The 21186-nt window shown below is 43.5% G+C and overlaps 1 pseudogene; it reads left to right on the top strand.

The window, feature by feature from the left end:
* Window positions 1-9466: 9466 nt before the first annotated feature.
* On the top strand, window positions 9467-19031 carry LOC147914004 (putative peptidyl-tRNA hydrolase PTRHD1 pseudogene; annotated as a pseudogene).
* The last annotated feature ends 2155 nt before the right edge of the window (window positions 19032-21186 follow it).

Genomic DNA, 21186 nt, shown 5'->3' with positions numbered 1-21186 from the left:
CAAAGCATGGCCCCAAGTTATCTTCTCCTTCACCACACAGCCAGACACGCTGCTTGGTGCATCTGGGGTCACCCTCTCCATCTGTCTCTCTTTGATAGTTACCTTTCTCTTACATTACTGTGTGTTTAAGGGTTGATGAATCCAGAGCATTACGTACATTTTTAAGAGCTTACTTTATGCCAGGCACTAAGTCCTGTACGTATATTAACTCTTTTTATCCTCATAAAACAGCATGAAGTGGGCAGTATTATCTCCATTTTACAGATGATAACAATTGGGGCCCAGAGAGGTTAAGCTTCTTGCCCATATTACACTGCTGATGAGTAGCAGAACCAGGGTAGGAATCTAGACTGCCTGACTCCAGTACCCACGCTTTTAGCTGCTCTGCCATAGTGATTCTGGCCTGAGTCAGGGCGTTCATTCATGCCTCTCTTCCTGGGCATGCCAGACCTATCCGTGGTGGGTTGCTGCTGCCATAACTGGCTCTTGGCTGCAACACTGAGATTATATCAAATTCCCAGGTGAGAGCGATGCTATTTTAGGCGGTTGAGGAAAATATCATACAGCGTTGTCGATGCTCTCTACAGGGTGACTCTGAGTGATTCACCTTCCTCTGGGATACCCTCTTCTCTTGCTTTGTGTCTGCACACTGTGACTCAATTGGTGATGTTATCGAATATGAGCGCTGGATACCTTTGGCAGCATCAGTGCCTGTTCGTAGACCATGCAGTCAGCCATCCGGGAAAGGCACAGATTAGAAAATCATAGGAGGAGCAACGTTTGGGGTCACTCACAGGAACGTGCCAATTCCAGGGCTTAAGATGGACCTGAAAGAAGTGAGGATAATAATAGCTAATGCTTATTAAGCCCTCACGGTGTGCCATACCTGGTCTAAGCACATTCCAGGAACTATCTCATTTAATCCTCACCTCAGCCCTCTAATGTGGACCCTGTTATTATCCCCCTTTGGCAGATGAAAAAAATGAGGCACAGAGAAGTGATTTCCCAAGATCACAGGGCTCATAAACAGGGGATCCAGAATTCAAATGCAGCCAATGGCTTCAAAGACTGAGCTCAAATATGGCGCCACAGCTGATGCCTGAGCCCATGTTCTTAACCACAGCTCTATTCTGGGGAGATGGAGACTTTCAGCCGTCTTGTTACCGGATCCACTGTCAGCCTTGGATGAAGGAGGTCCTAGAAACAAAGTGAAAAAAAAAAGCCTGGCCTAAAATAACTGTGTAACTCCCTCCTGACTGGGGACAGGGTTGGGAGGGGAGAACTTGGGGTGGAATCTCCCCAGGTGGTAAATTCAGTAAGTGACATTTCTGAGTAGGTACCTGGAGGAGGAAGCAGAAAAGGCTTTCCCAGTCAGCAGCCAGGGCAGCAGGGGGCAGGAGGAGGGAGAACCCAGGGTCTTGCCCTTGACCCTCTGAGCTCTGGAAACATGACTCCAGCTCTGGTCATCCTTCCCCACCTGCCCTGACCTCGCTGGGCTCTCATTGTTGCCACCTGTTGCTGTTGGTTACTTGCCCCCATTTCTGAGGTGCTGACAGGAAGGAAGTGTGTCTCCCAGCTGGCAACATAGGTTTCATTTTAGCATACGAAAAACTGAGCATCACCCCTTTGATGGCTATTAACTATAACATTACTACTTGCTTTTGGATGATGTTTAAAAATTATGCAAAAAGATATTTGAAAATAATATATCTGATTAGGGATTAATATCCAGAATATATAAGGAACTTCTACAACTCAACAAGAAAAATAAACAACCCAATTAAAAAATAAGCAAAGGACTTGAATAGATATTTCTCCAAAGAAGATATACAAATGACCAAGAAGCACAGGAAAATATGCTCAACATCGCTAGTCAACTAGTCATTAGGGAAATGCAAATCAAAACTACAAAATCCATTAGGATGGCTATTCCAAAAAAAAAAAGGGAAAACAAGAAGCATTGGCAAAGATATGGAGAAAGTGGAACCCTTGTGCATTGTTCCTGGGAATGTAAACTGGTGCAGCTGCTGTGGAAAACAGTTTGTAAGCTCCTCAAAAATTTAAATGTAGAATACCATGTGATAGAGCAATTCCACTTCTAGGTATATACCCCAAAGAATTAAAAGCAAGGACTCAGATACTTGTACACCATTGTTCATAGCAGCTTTATTCACAAAAGCCAAAAGGTGAAAACAATCCAAATGTCTCAACGAGCGAATGGATGAATAAATTGTGATACATCTGTACAATGGAATATTATTCAGAAGTTAAAAGGAATGAAGTTCTGATACGTGCTGCAACATGGATGAACATTGAAAACGTTACACTCAGTGAAATAAGCCAAACACAAAAGGACAAATATTGTATGATTTTACTTGTATGTGGTACCTAGAACAGGCAAATTCATAGAGACAGAAAGTAGAATGAGGTTATCAGGACCTGGAGGGAAAGGGGAAATGGGAAGTTTAATGGGTACAGAGTTTCTGTTTGGGGTGATGAACAAGCTATGGAAATGGACAGTGGTAACACAACACTGTAAATGCACTTAATGCCATTGAACTATACACTTAAAATGGTTAAAATGGTAAATTTTGTTATGTATATTTACCACAATAAAATAAAGCACAAAAAATGTTATGCAAAAAGTTCTATGGGGTTTAATTTTTCAGCAGTTTATAATTCCATTAACATTCACCACAACTACCCTACAGAGAGGAGTACCATGTGAAAACCACACTTGGCTCTCCAAGCTGGAACTAAAAACACCACTCACTACGCTACTTCTTGGAGTTCCCCCAACATGAATCTGTCCACACAGTCGCTGTTGGACCCTACCTGTTGCCACAGTATCATTGTGCTGTTACTAAGGAATGTAACACGTCCTGACTTTCAAAGCATTCAAACAGCACATAAAACCACTCTGTGCTGTTTGGTATAAAGCCACATCTTCTTCAAGTAATTAAGCATTAAAAAAAAAAAAGTGAGCTGAGGATTTATCTGGCTAGAGTTTAAACTCCAATCGTTGTTTAGTCAGGGACAGAGCCAATTGTAGTGTTTAAACTTCACTATTTAGACAGGGACAGAGCCAAATTTACAGAATTCTGGAAGGCAAGCTTAACCTCAGGGTACCTTAACAGTTGTTCTCTGTGGCCGATCCTGAGGATTTAATTCGAAGCAAGCCATTCATCCATTTATAACCCAACTTTCTTCTGTATACTGGAAATATAGAGATGAATAAGGCATAACTCCTGCTTTCATGAGGCTGAGAGTCTAGTAAAAATGTAGAAATAATGCAAATAGAGTAAGGTGTTAATAGGCATGTGTTGAAAGTGTTGTGGGGTGACTGGGGTCAGGGTTGGGGGCGCTAAAAAATGGGTCATCATGGGTCACAGAGACAAGACGGCGTTTGAGCCAAATCCTGACAGAAAAATGGAGTTTCCCGGGGAGACAAAACACAAAGAGGAAGGAACAGCATATGCAAAGCCACAAAGCATGACAGGATGGGCCACTCAGAAAACCACAAGCAGCCACGTGTGGGTAGAGCCAAGATGCGTGGAGAGTGGCAAGATCCTGGAAGGATGTAGAAGGCATTTAGATGTTATCATATGCTCAATGGGAAACCACAGAAGGATTTTAAGCATGGAGGGAGCCTGGAGGGGCATGATCAGGTTTTCATTTCTGAAAAGAAATTCAAAGTTTAGTGGATGGATTTGAGGGGTTAGAAGCTGGGCACAAGGAGGCCAGTTGGAAGGTTGTCAGAGTAGTCAAGGTGAGAGATGAAGAAAGCCCAGATTCTAGAGCAATTTCAGAAGCAGCAGAGACAAGATAATAATTGTAACTATTTTACTAGAATGAAGTCCAAAATGAGGTCACATTTCTTTTCATCTTGGACTTATAGTGAGGTGGAGAGAGCCTGCAGAGCTGAAGGGCAGCTGGTCCTCTCTTGCCCCTTTCTGTGACAAAGCTGTGGAAGCCCCAGCCTCACGATGGGAATGGGGTCTATAGCTGCTTCCCCCTTTCTTCCTCTTCTCTAGCGCCCCCTCGCTTAGCCTCCCGAAATTATCTGAAAACATGATCTTTTATTTTACTTTTTTTTTTTTGGTGAGGAAGATTGGCCCTGTGCTAACATCTGCTGCTAACCTTCCTCTTTTTGCTTGAGGAAGATTGTCCCTGAGTTAACTAACATCTGTGCCCATCTTCCTCTGTTTTGTATGTGGGATGCCACCTCAGTGTGGCTTGATGAGTGGTGTGTAGGTCTGCACCCAGGATCTGAACCCATGAACCCTGGGCCACCAAAGCAGAGTGCGTGAACTTAACCACTATGCCACTGGCCGGCCCCTTACTATTATTTTAATTTATTCTGTTTTATTTTTTGATGTGGCTTCACAGATGCTTCAAAAATCAAGCAAGTGTCAGAAGATAGTGAAGAATGTTCCTCTCACCTATCCCCCATCCACTGATTTCCCACCCTGACCTGCCAAAGGTAACCACTGCTTCCAGTTTCTTATGTATCCTTCCAGAGATACTTTAAAATGTATATTCAACAAATATGATGATTTATTCTTCCCTTCCTCCTTTTATGTCCTTTCCTTCCTCAGTGTCCTTCTTAGGATAATTTTAGGAAATCCCACAGGAGCTCACTCAGTCCTATGGAGTCAGTCCTGGTTACCATTATGTCTACTGAGAAGCCCTTCTTCTGCAGTGCCTTTAGGTAAAAGGGTCCCAAGCAGAAAGCCATCCAGCGAGGGCAAGGCCTTATCTCTTCAGGAGGCCCCATCCATCCCTGGACCTGCTGCAGTAACTGAGGCATGCATGCTGGCCACATGGAGAGTACACAGTCCACAGTGGAAAGTGCAGGCATCACTGAGGCCCCCCGTCTCAGGCTGAGGAGAGAGAGGCCCTGTGTTAGACTTAGATGTGACTGTTCCACAGCCACCAGGCCCCACAATCTCAGTGACTAACTCTTCCATTCACATTTAGCCATTTTCCGTGGGCCACCCTTGGAGTCAGGTGGCTGGACCACAGGGGACCAGCTCGGGGACACTGCTCCCAGAGTCAGCTTTCCAGAACAGAACCCCACTCTGACCCTGAGCCTCTTCAGGGGCACTGCTGTTGTTTCCCGACAGCTGACCTCAGCCGAAGCCCCCTAGGTCTGCACCCCAAGTCCAGCAGGGACATTACATTAACTTTTAAATTAAAAGGAGAGGCTCTAGGCATCACTGTTTTCTTCCAGAAAGTTCTTTGCAGGTTGCAAATAAGGGTGCCTTTGGGAGGAGCACCACCTCACTTCACACAGCAGAAGCAGCTCAGCCCAAGGTCTTAGGGACACAGATAGGTTTTTGATTTCACATGGTTGGGGTTGAGTTCTTTTTGGTGGGTAAAGTGGGTTGTGATAATAAAGGAGGAGGATTGAGTTCAGGGAGGGCTTGGGAGATGAAATCAGTTCTGAACATACTGGGTTTACCCATGTGACCTCTCAGCTTCCTGTTATAAACATAAATCCTGGTTTTAATGGAGTTTCAAAGCTGCCCATCACTGAATTCTCTCAAGTCTATACCACCTTTCATGATTAATTTTAAGCTTCTTCTAGAGTTTCTTAACTAACGAAAGTCACATTCTGGAATCTATACAGGATAGCTGTTTTGAAAAATACACCATGCAATGTTCAGGGGATACAACTTGATACTCACCAAATATAATTATAATAGTGTTTAGTAGTCGAACAAAGATATTCAAATGCCAGTGAGAAGAGGATGGCTGTATAGAGGATGAACTTAGAACTACCAGAGGCTACTATTGTGCCATGCATATAATCGGCATTCAATAATTTTAATTTAGTATAATAGCTAACACTTATGAGTACTCACTATGTGCCAGAAACTCATCGTTTGACATGCCCTATCCCTACAAGGAAGGTATTATTTAATGTTGTTGTTATTGTTATTGTATTTTCCACATTTTACAGATAAGAAAACTGAGGCCCATGGAGGTTAAGTAACTTGCTTTTAATCACAGTTACTCTGTCAGGATATCAATTTGGCTACTAACGAGGCCCAAAGTAACAATGGCTTAGACAAGATAGAAGTTTAATTCTCTCTCAAGTCAGTCTCATGAGCGGTTCAGGGCTAATAAGGCAGCTCAACCTTGTTGTGGGCCCAGGCTGCTTCTTTCATGTTGCTCTGCCTTCCCTTGGGGGTGTGGGGGAGGTAGGCTACTCTATTCCACCTTGTCAAAGATGGAGCAACATCACCTCTGCGTTCCAACAGGGGAAGACAGGAAATGGCGGATACAGCCTGCCCTTTTAAGGGCATGACCTGGAAGTTGTTTTTGTATTCCATTGGCCAGAATGTGATTACATGGCCACCTACTTGCAAAAGAAGCTAGGAAATGTAGTCTTTATTCTGGCCAGCTAAAATTCAGGGAAGAAAGGGAGAATGGACACTGGAGAACCACAGTCAGAAGTAGAACTGGAATTCAAACCCAGTGGTTCGACTTCCAAGCCAGAGATCTTAACTATTATATTCATCATACTGTTGTCTAGGAAGAATTAAATGAAGTCAAGAGTTGGTAGGGTCTTTCTGATCCTTCCCTACAGTTTGATAATTTCTTTTAATATTCTACATTGAGTACATGCACATGAGCATACATACACACAAATGGCTTATAACTCTTCCAGTGAAAAACTTTTTAGATATAGTTGTCCGTTGGTGGGGAATCAGGTAATGTTTCCTTTCGTCCTCTACTTATAGACTTTCAATTTTTAGCTTTTTTTTCCCCTTCCTTTCTTCCCTCCTTCCTTCCTTCCTTCCTTCTTTCTTTCTTTGTTGGTGAATTGCCAAATGCCTCACACTGTATGATACTTGGTATATTATGCTATCATCAGTTTAACAGTTTTCTCTGCCACCAAACTGTAGGGTTTGGTTTGGAAATCACTCTCCACAAATGAAATTTCCCAATCTTTCATTAGCAAGTGTGGCAAGTTAGGGTACCCTTTAAGAGTACTTACAAAGTATAAGAACATTCAAAATTAGGATCAAACTTCATGAATTTGCCACAATTTGATAATTTTCATTAAAAGACCAATTTTATCTTATTCTTTCCCAAGTGCTTTATTTTAGAATTAGCACAGTAGGATATTGTCAAAATGCGGAATCTTCATAATGGCCTGTATATGTACAACTCCACTCCTGATGCCTCTCTTTTCTCTGGTCCCTGTAAAATCAATTTTGTTTGAACCTCTCAAGACACTTGAGACATGTTTTACAAAACTAATTTTAAGTAAGTATTAATTCAATGGGGCATTCTTGGTGTGGCTCTTTCAGCTGTGCAGAATGCCACAGCAATGAGGAAATTGTTTGTTTCAGAGCAGGAGATGCCAATGCGATGACAGACATTTTTTTTAAGGCATGTAGCTGGTGGCTGTTAAATCTGCATTTCCTGACATTCATAATGGTCCATTAGCCACTGGATGTGAGCAGAGTTAGTTAATAATCAGGCTTTCTTTTTCATAGTGTATATAACAATGCAAAGTGCTTTGAAATAATTATTTCATCTAATCTTAACAATAACCCTATGAGATTGGTAGGGACATCCTGGCAATATAAGAACATCCTAAACGTCATTCTCATAAGACAAAAGCCTGCTCCCCCTGCTTTAGAACCTGGGGACTCCCTAATAAATAGAAAGCACACTTAAGTCATATTATTTTCAACAAGTGTTCATTGAGGACCTCCTATGGACTAGGGCGCTGCAAGATGTTGGGGAGCCACAGATGAACAAGAAGCAGTTGCTTCCCTCAAGGAACTCTGCCTATCAGGGGAGAGATGTGAACACCCCTGTCTATCATCAGATGCTAAAAGTGCCATAACCCATGTCTTCTGGGAAAGTGTGAGAGGGGAGAGAAGGTTTCCGAGAATTGTAGGGGACATTCGTGCTGGCCCCTGAGCGTGAGTGGGATTCTGCCTGGCAGGGAAGTGCAGAGAGGACATTCCAGGGAGTATTCACAGAGTACAGGGGGGACAGAAGCGTGGACTACACAGTTTCTTCAGAGAATGGAGAGCAGTGGGTCCTGGTCCATGGGTGCGGCAGGAGGGATGCATGCAATCAGGCAGATGGTGGAGGACCCTGTTTGCTGTGCTAAGGGGTTCGGATTAGTCCTGCAAACCAGGGAGGTGGTTAAGAGTAGGTCTAGTTGGCTGTGAGTCCATGCTCCAAGGGCTTGTTGACTTGGAGAAGTTACTTAACCATCGTCTGTAAAGTGGGGGTAATACTCATACATATGGGTTACTTTTGAATGTTAATGAGCTGGTCTATGTAAAGAGCTTAGGACAGTGCCTGGCACACAGTAAGTGTGGAATAACTATTAACTACCACCTGGTTAATATTTCTTTACCTTTTTTGAATCAGACTCCTCTGAGAATGGATGAAGCTTCTCCCTACACACAATATTTTGTGTATAATTTAATGGGGTTCACAGACCCTCTGAAACTGGATTCCAAGTTAAGATCCAGCTGTAAGATGTAGGGAATCATCTGAAGTTTTAAAGCAGAGAAGTGTTAAGATCAGATTTGATTTTTTTTTTTTTTTGGAGGGAAATACTGGATACTGGAAGGAAACCATCTGTGGTTCTCAAATCTGACTGCACATTTTAATCATCTGTAGAGCTTTCTAGAAATACCAGTGCTCCAACTTCACCCCCAGATATTCTGACTTAATTCGTCCAGGGTGGAGCGCAGCATCAGGATTTTTAAAATCCTCGAGATGATTCTAATGTGTAGCCGGCTTTGAGAATCATTGAGTTAGGCTACTGTCAGTCATCTGGGGAGAGGATAATAGCACCAGAGTGGGAATGGAAAGGAGAAGAGAGGAAAGAGGTCAGAAACAGTTTGGAGATAGAATCAACAAGACCAGGTGACCAATTAGATGTAGTGAGAGAGGAACATGTGAGATCATCCCATTATCTCAGACAGAAGCGGGGAGGTATTTGTGTTTTGTTTATTGCTTATTGCTTTTGCTTTAATATGTAGGAGGCAAGAGTGGGCAAGGAGAAAACAGTTCATTCAACAAACATGTACTTAATATACATTTATTAAGTGCAAACTGTGGGTCTAGGTTTTGCTTTGGACGTCTTCGACATGCCTGCAGAACATGGAAATGTCACATAGGCAGCTGCAAATGCCAGTGCAAGTTGTCATCAGTCATCACTTCACAGCTAGGTGATTGTGGAAGGGTATGGACAAGATCATCCAGGAGACAAGACGGCCAGTTATGGAACTCAGAGGGTCAGGGACCCCTGAGGCCACACTGAGGGAGAGGAAAGCATTCTTATGGGATGGTGAGAGCTGTGAGAGAAGGAAGCAAGAGTTCCAGAAGGAGCGGGTGGCCATCGTGTGAAATGCAGCAGAGAGATGGCCTGAGAGGAGAACCTGGAGGAGCAGGCCCTGTGTTTGACAACTGGGAGTTGGCCATGGCTTTTGAGACAGTGGCAGGGACAGAAGCCAAATTCCAGTGGATGCAGACGAGAAAGAAAGTGAGGAAGCACGAACATGAACATCAGTGTAGGAAGTTTGGGGTAAAAGCACCAAAAGCAGTAGCTGCAGGGGAGGAAGGGTGGAGGAACAGAGCTTTCTTTTCGGTTGGAGTGGCAGTATTGTAGTCTGAGGGGAAGGAGCCAGGCTAGAGGAAGCCATCAAAAATACAGACGAGGGAGGAGACTGCCGGTGGAGCCAGGGCTCAGCTTCGGCAGGCGGCCTGGGGCTCACAAAGACTGGGTGAAGAATTGCTCTTGGATAGGATGCTTGTTTCTTTGAGGTGAAAGTGAAGAAGTTTCCAGAATGGTACAGGCCTTCTGTCGGAGAAGCCGTGCAGGGTGATTACTGAATCCCAAGTCAGCTTCCTGTCTGTATTCTCCTTTCCAGTCCCAATTCCCAGAACCCAGTCTGCTTCTTTCCCTCCTCAAATGCTGCCCCTCTCCAGGACTTGAGGCGGGCTGGAGACTGCGCTGTGACAGCTGAGGTTTCCACCTTCTTCACTGACCTCGAAGAAAAGCAGGGGCCCTTTCTGTTTGGAGCTGATGGTTAATCACGACGCGTGGAGAATCCAGCCGAGGTTACAAGAGTTCCGGATTCTCACTGAGTTCTTCAGTCACTTTTCCTGGCTCTTCTTCTTTCCCAGAGAGTCCTCCGCTCTCTGGGTCTCTCCTGTTGCACTTGGCTTCCAGCTGCATTGCTGACCATTCCATCTTTCCTGAAAGGCTTTCTTCTCTGGGCATTAATGATATTAGGTCTCCTAGTTGTCCTCCTGCCCCCTGTTCTTCCTGACATCTAGACGTTGGATGCCCGGTGCTCTGTCCCATGTTGTTTCTCTTCCCCAGATACAGTCTCCCAGCGATCTCGTCCAGTCCCATCACTTTAAATTTCATCTCTGTGCTGAGGTCTTTCCAGTCCTGACCTCTCACTCCAACACCAGAACTCCCCACCTCATGACTGACATTTCCACTTGGATGTCTCACAGGCCTATCAAACTTAACATGCCCAAAACAGAACTCTTGATTTTCTCCCCCTCCATCTGCCCCTCCTTCCATTTTCTACTTTCAATATATGCCAGTAGTTGTTTCCTTGGTTGCTTAACCAAAACCCCCAAATCATCCTTGATTCTTCTCTTTCGCTTGTCCCCTAAATGCAACCCATCGGTAAATCCTGTTGACTCTACTTCCAAAATATATTGAAATCTGTCCCTTTCCATCTCTAGTCTAGTCCAATGCTACTCAAAGTGTGATTTGCAGACCAGAAGCATCAACATCACCTGAGAGCTTATTAGACATGCAAAAATCTTGGAGTCCTCTCTAGAATTAGAAACTCTGGGGCTGGGACCCTCCAGAAGATTCTGAAGCCCTCTAAATTTTGAGAAGCACTACTCTGATCCAAGCCTTTATGATCTCTGTCCAAGCTACCTCCATAGCCTCCAGTGGTCTCCATATTTACTCTCTTGCCTCACTATAATCTGCTCTCCTCCTAGGAGCCAAAGTAATTGTTTTTAAAAACAATTAAATCAGATTATGTCACACACATACACACCCTCCCCTCCCCCTCTCCCTCACCAGTTTAAAACCTTCCATAGCTTCCCATTGGACATAGTACAATCCAGGTTCCCTTTTCTGGTCCACAGAGCCCCGTGGTGAGACCTGGCTACACCTGCCACTCCAGCCTCTGCCAGAACCACCCTTCCTCCTTCCTCTGGGCTCCAGGTGAATTGGCCTCTCCCTTCTGCAGATGTACTCAGCCTGTTGTTCCCGACTCGGGACCTGTGCACTGGCTGTTCTTCTGCCTGAAAAGCTCTTTCCCTGAACTTCAATAGCTGGTTCTCTCACATCATTTATTTCTCAATATAACTGGCACCTCCTTTAGAGAGGCCTTCACCAACTAACCCATCCAAAGTAGCCTCTCCTTACCAAATTACACAGTTTTAACCCTCTGCATAGTACTTATTACTATGAACTAGTGTCCACCCAGATGCTCAGATTACTCCTTTCATGTGGCTGCATTTCTGGGAGCCTCCAGTCAGTGTCTCATCTCTGTCGGACCTGGGTGGTCCCCTCAGAGTGCATCTCAAAAGGAAGCAAGACCCTGAGAAGATACTAACCTCTAAAGAGGCAAGTGTGTGAGAGGACATTAGCCGGCTACTTTCTTGGAACTTCAGGGAGGGAATCTGAGAGTCGAGGCCTAAGGGCCTCTATTTTGGTTGTGGTTGTTAAGTAGTAGGTGAAGTTGCCAAGTTTTTAAGAACATGGGCTTTGTGGTCAGAGAAGCCTGGGTTCAAACCATGGCTCTGCCACTTGTGGCTGTGAGACCTTGGGCAAGCTACTTACACTCTCTAAGCCTCAGTTTCCCCATTTGTAAACTGGGGATGATAACAGTACCTACAACACAGAACTGTTGAGAGGCTTAATGAGATGTCTGTAATGTACTGGCAGACGGTAAGCCGCCCCACAAGTGTTAGCTATTACTGTTATTGTTGTGTTGTTGTTTTATACTGAGAGAGAGGAAAGTATGAATAGCACTGACTCAAAAAAAAAAAAAAAGGGTAGAGCCATACTCATAATAAGACAAATGCAAGCTAGAGTACATTGAGATGTCATTCGTCACCTTCCAAGTTGGCAAAGCCTAGACAGTCAGATGACACTGTTGGTGGAGATATAAGGAAGCTAGTGGGAGGGTAAATTGGTACAACAACCACCCCGGAGAGAGCATTGGCGATAGCTAACAAAAATTACAAGTGAACATACCCTTTGGCTCAGTTAATCCACTTCTAGGAATTTATGCTACAGATATTCTGGCATATGTGCAAAACGATGTACGTAAAGGTTATTCATTACAGCACTGTCTGAGTATCAAAATATTGGATGTGACCTATATGTCCAGGAGTAGGAAACTGGTTAAATAAGTCATGATATATCTGTATATTGTAACAAATAAAATGAGAAAGATCATTTATGTACTCATGTGGAACACTACCCAAAATAGATTGTTATATGAAAAAAACAAGGCGCAAGATTGGATGTATAGTAGGATATAGCAAAAAGCAGGCAGAGGGACAAAAATGGAATGTGTATGTATTATTTTATATAACCAGAAGATCTCTGAAAGGACAGAATAGAAGAAAAAACCTTATTGTACACTCTTTTGTATCTCTTGAATTTTGAACCATGTGAATGCATTATCTATTAAAAAAAAGATGAAGATTCTGATTTTTTAAAACTTAATTGTTAGTACTAATGCTCAATGCCTCTTACTTGTTAAGTGATGACTGGTTCTAGGAATGCTGAATCTCCCTTAATAACTACTAATGTCGGAGACAAAAGCAATGATAACAAAGGTACTAAAAATCCAGACATTCTTTGGGTTCTGTGCTTGACAGTGTAATAGCTAGCTTACAAAGGAGATGCCCACAAGTAGATAATAAACTGTGCCTGTGGGAATCTGTATCAGCCTGCAGAGAATGTTCTGGATTTCTCTGCAGTTTTTGAAAAAAAAGATTTTGTGGCTAAAAACAAATAGCATGTATCTGGAAGTTTTCAAGCAATATAATTTTAACTGTGTTCTTTTGAAAAGAAGCAAAAAGGAAAGTAAATATACTTTTCTTTACATTTCTTTTGCATTCCTTTTAGCTAGCAATTTTGTGAGAGAACCTAAGAGCTTAGAGGAAGGTGAAGGCAGCCCTCTAAAAGGCACGGCCTCTCCATTTTGAGAGTTTCTTTGTATGACAGCCCCTCTTACTCCTGTCTCTAACTTCCTTACCATGCACTGTCAAACCTTAGGCATTTTTTTTCCCTCACTTCTGATTTCTTTCTAACCCCCTAACTCCCTGCAAGTCTAGTGGCTCTGTATCCTGCTACCTAAGACTCAAGGGATATAGATGGGTGTTGATATTAATTAATTGATTATTTAATTCCATAAACATTTATTGAGTTCCTACTATAGATCTGGCACCATATCCAGTGCTAGACATTCAGAGAAGAGTAAGAAATGGTTCTGATAGTTGTACCAGATAGCTCATAGTCATTTTGGGGAGATAGAATTATAATACAGAATGAGAAGTATGTGAGTGTTATGTAAGGGGGCACCTAACCCAGCTTTGGTGGGAGAAGGGTGTTAAGGAGGGATTCCTGGGGAAGTGAGGTCTGAACAGAGTCTTAAAGGACAAGTGGAAGTTAACCTGGGGAAGGTAGTGGGGAGAAGAGGATCTGGGGGGGTTGGGGGACAAGTCGGGGTTGGGCATCGGAGGCGAGGACTAGAGTGAAGGGGCCCTTCTGTGGTGATGGCAGTGCTGCAGTTTCAGCAACAGCAAAGACTTGAAGGTAGGAAACAAACCCTAGTTGTGTGTGTGTGTGTATTCATTCAGTTTAACTAGGGCATGATGATGTGTGCAGCAGGAAGTGGCAGCAGAAATTGGCAGCAGATGACGGAATGGAGAGTTTCAGGAAGGAGGAAGTAACCAATAACGTCAAATGCAACAGAGGACTAACGACTGACAAGTAGTAGGTCATTGGTGACCTTTACGAAACAATATTCAGGAGTGGTAGGGCCTGAGCCAAGTTCTGGTATATTGAAGAATGAAAGGGAGTTGGGGATGTAGGACTCAGATAATAATGGTTTATTGACCACCTTCTGTATGACAAGGTTCTGTGTTAATGCGTTTAATTTTCATAACAACCTAAGAGGTAGATATTATCCATAGCCTTATTTTACAGAGGAGGAAACTGAGGCACAGACAGGTTAAGCAAAAGGTCATACAGTTAGAAGTGGCAGAACTGGGAGCTAAATTTTCCAGAATCCTAACTCCAGACCACTAAGAAGCTGGGAGTCCAGTAATGTGGCAGTTGCTAGCGAGTGACGTGAGGCCAAGGTTAATAATTTTTAAATTATTTTTAAGGCTACCAGAGATTGGAGCACGTTTATAGACTGGAAGAAAGGTGCCTGGAGACGTGGAGAGAGTGGTGATTAATAGAGCACAGTCCAGGAAGATAAGGCTGAACCCTGGATTTGGCAATTAGAATGTCATCTGTAACCTCGGAGACGGCAGGTTCAGCAGTGCGGTGGGAGAGAAGCCAGATGGAAGTCAAGTGAGGGCTTAAGAGCACAGGCAATGGGGCTGGCCGTGGGTAGGATGGAAGCAGCCGGACCGCAGAGACAGCAGAGACAAGGGTATGATAATGACTGCACGTAAAAAAATTTGTATTTTGGAAAACAGAAAATTCAGGAGCTGGTAGGCCAGGGCCTAGGGTGATGGCCTGTCCCAAGTAACATACACAGGTTGAACTAGAAACAATACCCTCAACCAACCTCAGCTGGATCCCTGAGGGCAGCCTGACTTTTTCTATTCCTCAAGTCTCTTCACAGGAGTGGATGCTCTACTCTAATTAGTAAATTATTTACAATCTTTGTTATGAGCCAAAAAGGTGCTGGTTTTGTGATTGGCATTTAACAGTTCTGAGTTAGGTTCTGATGACGGCCGTTTGCTAACAACAGTCACTACCTTGTATCCGTATGCATGTGTTGAGCTCTGTGAAATACACCTGCCCCTGACCTTCACACAGACGCGTGAGTGAGGCTGGGCCCTTCAGTGCCCCGTCTGATGCCTGTGTCTCAGCCAGGAAGCTTCACAGCCAGGAGTTAAACCCACATCTATTAGACTCTAAAACCAGTAGCTCGGCCACCATGCAAACACACCTGCAATCCAATACTTCCATCAGATTTCCTTTTATAGCGTCTTATAGGAGGAATTTTAAATGAAGGACCTGTAAGACTTTTGGAGAAAACAGACAGGATATAGTTGTTGTTTGACAGTGTTTTTCCTTCCAAATATATAAAATACCATTTTTTTTTAAATTTAAGAATTTTTTATTAGACAAAATTCAAATGTTTATTTCAGGTATATTAAAAAAGGATGATGTTACCACACAGAGCTAACTGTCACACTTTGCTGTGTTTTCTCTCAGACTTTCTGTAGGCATATACAGTGTATATGTGTATATATGTGTGTGTGCATATATTTCTTTACACAAAGAACATCATAGGGAACATATACACACATAAAAATATAGTTTCAACACCACTTTTGATGGCTGCCTTGAAATACTTTTATAATAGACTTATCTGTGCCACAATGCTCTTGGGAAAATAAATGATGATGAATAAGAATATCTAGCAATTTATGTAATAGATGGTAGGAGGAAGTCTTCACATCTTTTAATAATTTGTATTGAGGTGCCCTAATGTTCAATATAGATTGAAGGGTGGTAGAGGATAGAGGTTAAGAGTACGGCTTCTCAGAAGCCAGACTGCCTGGGCTTGAATCCCAGCTCCTAGTTCCCCTATTTATTAGCTGTGTCATCTTGAACAAGTTGGTTATCCTCTCTGGGCCTCAGTTTCCTGATCTGTACAAAAGGGAATGATAGTACCTAAATGTGTTAGCCCACGTAAAGTGTTTAGAATAGTGCCTGGCTCCTAGTTAACACTCAATCCATGTTTGTCTTTCAAAATACATTCATCTGTGTTATGTAAACATTCAAGTTGCTGTGTTCTTTAGTCCAAAAAAAACCTCAGTCAGTTTGACACAGCTGAGGCAGATACAGAAGTTTTTCAGGTTGATTCCTGGGGTGGGGACTGGGAGTCTGTGTCTTTACAGAACTCTCCAAGTGAGGAATCTTAGGGTCAGCCAGGTTCATGAGCCACTGGTCTAGAATACCGGACACAGTTGGACGGAAGTTGGATGGTGGGTGAGACCAGAAAGATTCAGAACAGTGAGTATGAGACGGCCCCACCCAGACACACAGTGGGCCTTTGTTAGTAGCAAAGCAGGGTGATGTGATATTTATTTTTTTGTGTGAGGAAGATCAGCCCTGAGCTAACATCCATGCCAATCCTCCTCTTTTTGCTGAGGAAGACTGGCCCTGGGCTAACATCTGTGCCTGTCTTCCTCCACTTTATGTGGGACGCCGCCACAGCATGGCCTAATAAGCGGTGCATCAGGTGCGCGCTGGGGATCCGAACCCGGGCCGCCAGCAGCAGAGCGCACACACTTAACTGCTAAGCCACGGGGCCAGCCTCTGATGTGATATTTAAAATGGAACTTTGTCAGCTGAGAATCAGTGGAGATAAAGAGGGCCAAAGCAAAGAAACCTACAGACAGAGTAGGTTTCTTTCTGAAGTTAATCAGTACTTTTTTGTAGGGATATTTTTTCTTCTTTTTGTTTCATTTGGTTTTGTCTAGCTTATTTTTAAAAGTATTCAGAGATCCATTTTTCCTTCTTATGATAGCAGCTAATATTTTTATTTAGTATGTGTTGGGCACTGAGCTAGCAGTTTTTAGGCTATTTCATGTAAGCTTCCAGACAACTGTATGAGATATGTACCATTGTTCCCATTTTCCAAATGAAAAAAACTAAAATTTGGAGACGTTACATACCTTGCACAAGGTACAATATCCATTTTCCCTTTCTTCTTTACTAACACAATGCCAATTTTATTTGAGGTGATAATGCACCCAGTGAAAAAACTACATTTCCTGGGACCGGCCCAGTGGTGCAGTGGTTAAGTGCGCACTCTCCGCTTCCGCAGCCCAGCGTTTGCAGGTTTGGATCCCTGGCTCACACTGACACACTGCTTGTCAAGCCATGCTGTGGAGGTATCCCATATAAAGTAGAGGAAGATGGGCATGGATGTTAGCCCAGGGCCAATCTTCCTCAGCAAAAAAGAGGAGGATTGGCATCAGATGTTAGCTCAGGGCTAGTCTTCCTCACAAAAAAAAAAAGAAAAGAAAAAAAACTACATTTCCCAATGCCCCTTGCAGCTAGGTGTGGTCATGTGTCTATGTTCTGCCAATAAGATGCAAATGAAAGTACTATGTAGGCCTTCTGGAAAGGTTCTTTAAAGGGTGTTGACTCTGCCAAGAGGTCATTCTCCATTCCTTCTTCCTGATGCCTGAAATGCAGACATGGTGGCAAGAGCTTCAGTAGCCATCTTGGACTTTGAGGATAAAAACCTAATATTAGATAGTGGTGGACAAAGAAGGAACTCTAGTCCCTGATGACTGTGGAACTACTGTACCTGCCCTGGGCTGCCTATCTCTGACTTACATGAAAGATAAACTTCTATCTTTTTGAAGTTTCTCTTATCTACAGACAAACATGATCCTAACTATAATAATAGCTTATACTTATATTATGCTTTATCAAAGCTGACTATATGCCAGACACTTTTCTAAATGGTTTCTATATATTGACTCATTTTATCCTCATAGCAACCCTACAATATAGGTGCTGTTATTATTCCCATTTCACAAATGTGGAAATTGAAGCAAAGAAAGATTCAGTGACTTACCCAAGGTCACACAGCTAATAAGAATCAAACACGGGAGTAGAACTCAGGTCTGACACCCCAATCCATGCTTGTAGCAATTATGCTATATGGCTTCTTTCGTACTCAATATGAGTGTGGTGTGCTGTGTGGTTTTCCTTACCTAAATTTTACCTTCTTTAATTTTCCTTACCTAAAGCTTAATTCACAAAGTAGAGGACTACTAGCTAGTGGCCATTAGAAGAAAACTCATGGTTTCTCCAGAAGATCAAAACAGCCTTCTTAGGGCCAACCTTAGAGCCTAACTCCTTAGTAAAACCTCCAAAAGAAATGTCATGGATGGATCCCAAAAAGTTAATTATTTTAAAAAGCATTCATGGAATCCCATTTGCCATCACTTCCATTACAAAATTGTTTTACTTCTTTTATCAAGTAGAACTCTATAATAAACAGAAGTGAGCCATCCATTATATGAGCCATTATACACTGCTAGGAGAGCAACACTAAAAAACAGGAAGTGAAAAACAGGAAAGAAGTCCCTTCTCCCTACTCCCACTTTCCTTTCTCTTTCTAATGCCTCACATTGCAGAACCTAACAGGAAGCTAGCTAGCTGGGAGGTGGGGAGATTTAGTGTGCATCATCCCAACCCCATATTACAGAGAAGCGCTTAGAAGGGTATCTCAGAGACCGTAGATAAACACCCTGCACAGAAGCATCAAGTCCAGTTAGGAGACCATTGCAGTCACCCAGATGGGAGAGAAAAGATGGTGGCACGGACTAGGGGACCACCAATGGAGATAGAAATAGAGCAGGAAGACAGCAGCCTCTGGCGCAGAGCTGCAGTTCCTGGTGCAGTACTTGATGTTACGAAAGGATCTGTCGCAGGCTCCCTTCTCCTGGCCAGTGGACACGCTGGTAGTGCAGGCTTGTGACACAGCCACCGCAGCCACCCACACACAGCTGCTTACCCCGCTGGGAGCCAGAGCACATGTGAAAGGTGGTCCTCGAGACCCCAGAGGAGATGGCCCTAAGGATCTGGCTGAGACCCTGCAATAGAATATTGATCACATGCTGTGGCTGGAGCAGCGGAGAATATCACCACTTGCAGTGTGCTCAGGCCCTACCCCAAAGAAGAAGTGACCCAGTGTTTGAAGAAGTTCCAATTATTCAAATGACTACTGTTATCAGTTGCTTTGGTATATTTGAATATCAGCTGGATCCAGAAACAGCATGCCATTCATCCCTAAGCATCACGCACACCTTTCAATGGCAGCTCACTCTTCCCTTTACATTATGACAGTTTCTTGAGGGCCAAACACATGTTCATATTAAAGTTGTCGTTATTAAGTTAAAAGAAAAAAGATGGCAAGAGATTGATTTGAGATTAGAGATAGAACTGATAAGAATTTCCTCAGAGAGCTTATATACGAATTTAACATTGACATTAATATCCATACAGCTATTAGATACCTGCTCTTTGGCAGAGGTAAGAGCCCAACAAGGCCTGGAGAAGTTCCCAGAGACTCAGGCAGAGGGAAGCTGTTAGCACCCCTAGGCCTGATGGGGCAGGGGAGGGAGCTGCAGTCAAGGAAGAGGTGATGCCAACAGGAGCAAAGGTGCACACAGGGCAAGGAGGGAGCAGGGGAATAAGTGCCCCCCCACCGGCCCTTCTCTTCTCTTATTCTCAATCTCCTGCTGCACCTCCCAATCAGAAACCAGAGGGTCAGAGAGTCCAGGTTCTGCAGTGGGTGGAGACCAGCCTGCTGGGCACAGGGCAGGAGGGGCAATGGATCTAGAGGGTCAAACAGAGACTATCTAACATATATATTATAGACAATGAATTTTTTTCTCTACTTACTACATTATATTTGTATGGCCCTTAAACTGTCTAAGGGAGTTTCAAATCAATTATCTCATTTTATACTCAAAAGTGCTGTGATGGCTAATTTTATGTGTCAACTTGATGGGGTCACAGGGTGCCCAGATATCTGGTCAAACATTGTTCTGGGTGCTTCTGTGAGGGTGTTTCTGGATGAGATTAACATTTGAATCCATAGACTGAGTAAAGCAGATTGCCCTCCCTAATGTGGGTGGGCCTCATCTAACGTGTTAGAGGCCTGAATAGATCGAAAAGGCTGACTCTCCCTCAGCTAAGAGAGAACTTCTCCACCTGACTGCCTTCGCAATGGGACACCAGTTCCGCACTCCCCCCCCACCCCAACCCCCTATTTGGACTTGAACTGAAACATCGGCTCTTCCTGGGTCTTAAGCCTGTTGGCTTTGGGACTAGAAATATGCCATAGGCTCTCCTGAGTCCCCAGCTTGTTGACTACAGATCTGGGAACTTGTTAGCCTCCATAATTATGTGAGCCAATTCCTTATAATAAATCTCTTTCTCTCTATACTTGTATTGGTTTTTTTCTCTAGAGAACCCTGACTAATCCAAGTGTCTTGTGAGATAAGCATCATCTTATCTCCAGAAAGAGGTGAACATGACTGTTTGAAAGCCTCAGTAAGACGACAAAAATTAAAACTAAGGTCTTAGCTCTCATTCTTTTGCACCGTCTGTTTAAACCATGCTTACTCTGTTTATGTAACTCTCAATAGTGGCAAAGTTCCCTGTGATTGTGTTTATGCTTCTTTCTAAAACAGCATCTACCCACTCACCCAAGTAAGACCTTGAAACTCCCTCTCTTCTTTCTCCTCGTCTAAATCGTTACCAAACTTTCCAAATATCCCTTTAATCTGTTCTCTTCCATATATCCGACAATTTAGGCCCTCTCCTTTTCTTCCCTGGAGCAAATTCACAGTGTGTAATTACACATTTGTGTGATTGTTGATTAGATTTGTCTCCCACACCAAGCTTAGGGGCCACAACTCCATATTGTGACTCCAGCTCTTGTCACACACGGAAGTCTCAAAACATTTGTTGTTGAATTAACCAGTCTTCCTGTCTAGTCTCTTAGTCTCTCTACTCACTGCCAAGAATGAACTTTTTTTTTTTTTTGTAAGGAAGATCAGCCCTGAGCTCACATCCATGCCAATCCTCCTCTTTTTGCTGAGGAAGACTGGCCCTGAGCTAAGATCCGTGCCCATCTTCCTCCGCTTTATGTGGAACGCCGCCACAGCATGGCCTGACAAGCGGTGCGTTGGTGCCTGCCTGGGATCCGAACCCCGGGCCACCAGCAGCGGAGCATGCGCATTCAACTGCTACACCACGGTGCCAAGAATGAACTTTTAAGATGCAAATCTGATCCTTCCACTTCTCTGTCTAGACGCTCCGTTCAGTGTAGCAGAAGTTGTGAACTAGAGGCCTGTGGCCACATCTAA

The sequence above is a fragment of the Ceratotherium simum genome, chromosome 23 (assembly GCF_057802395.1).
Source record: "Ceratotherium simum simum isolate JZ-2026a chromosome 23, ASM5780239v1, whole genome shotgun sequence".
Classification (NCBI taxonomy): domain Eukaryota; kingdom Metazoa; phylum Chordata; class Mammalia; order Perissodactyla; family Rhinocerotidae; genus Ceratotherium; species Ceratotherium simum.
Note: the sequence above shows the minus strand (reverse complement) of the source record. Positions and strands in the feature narration are given on the sequence as shown.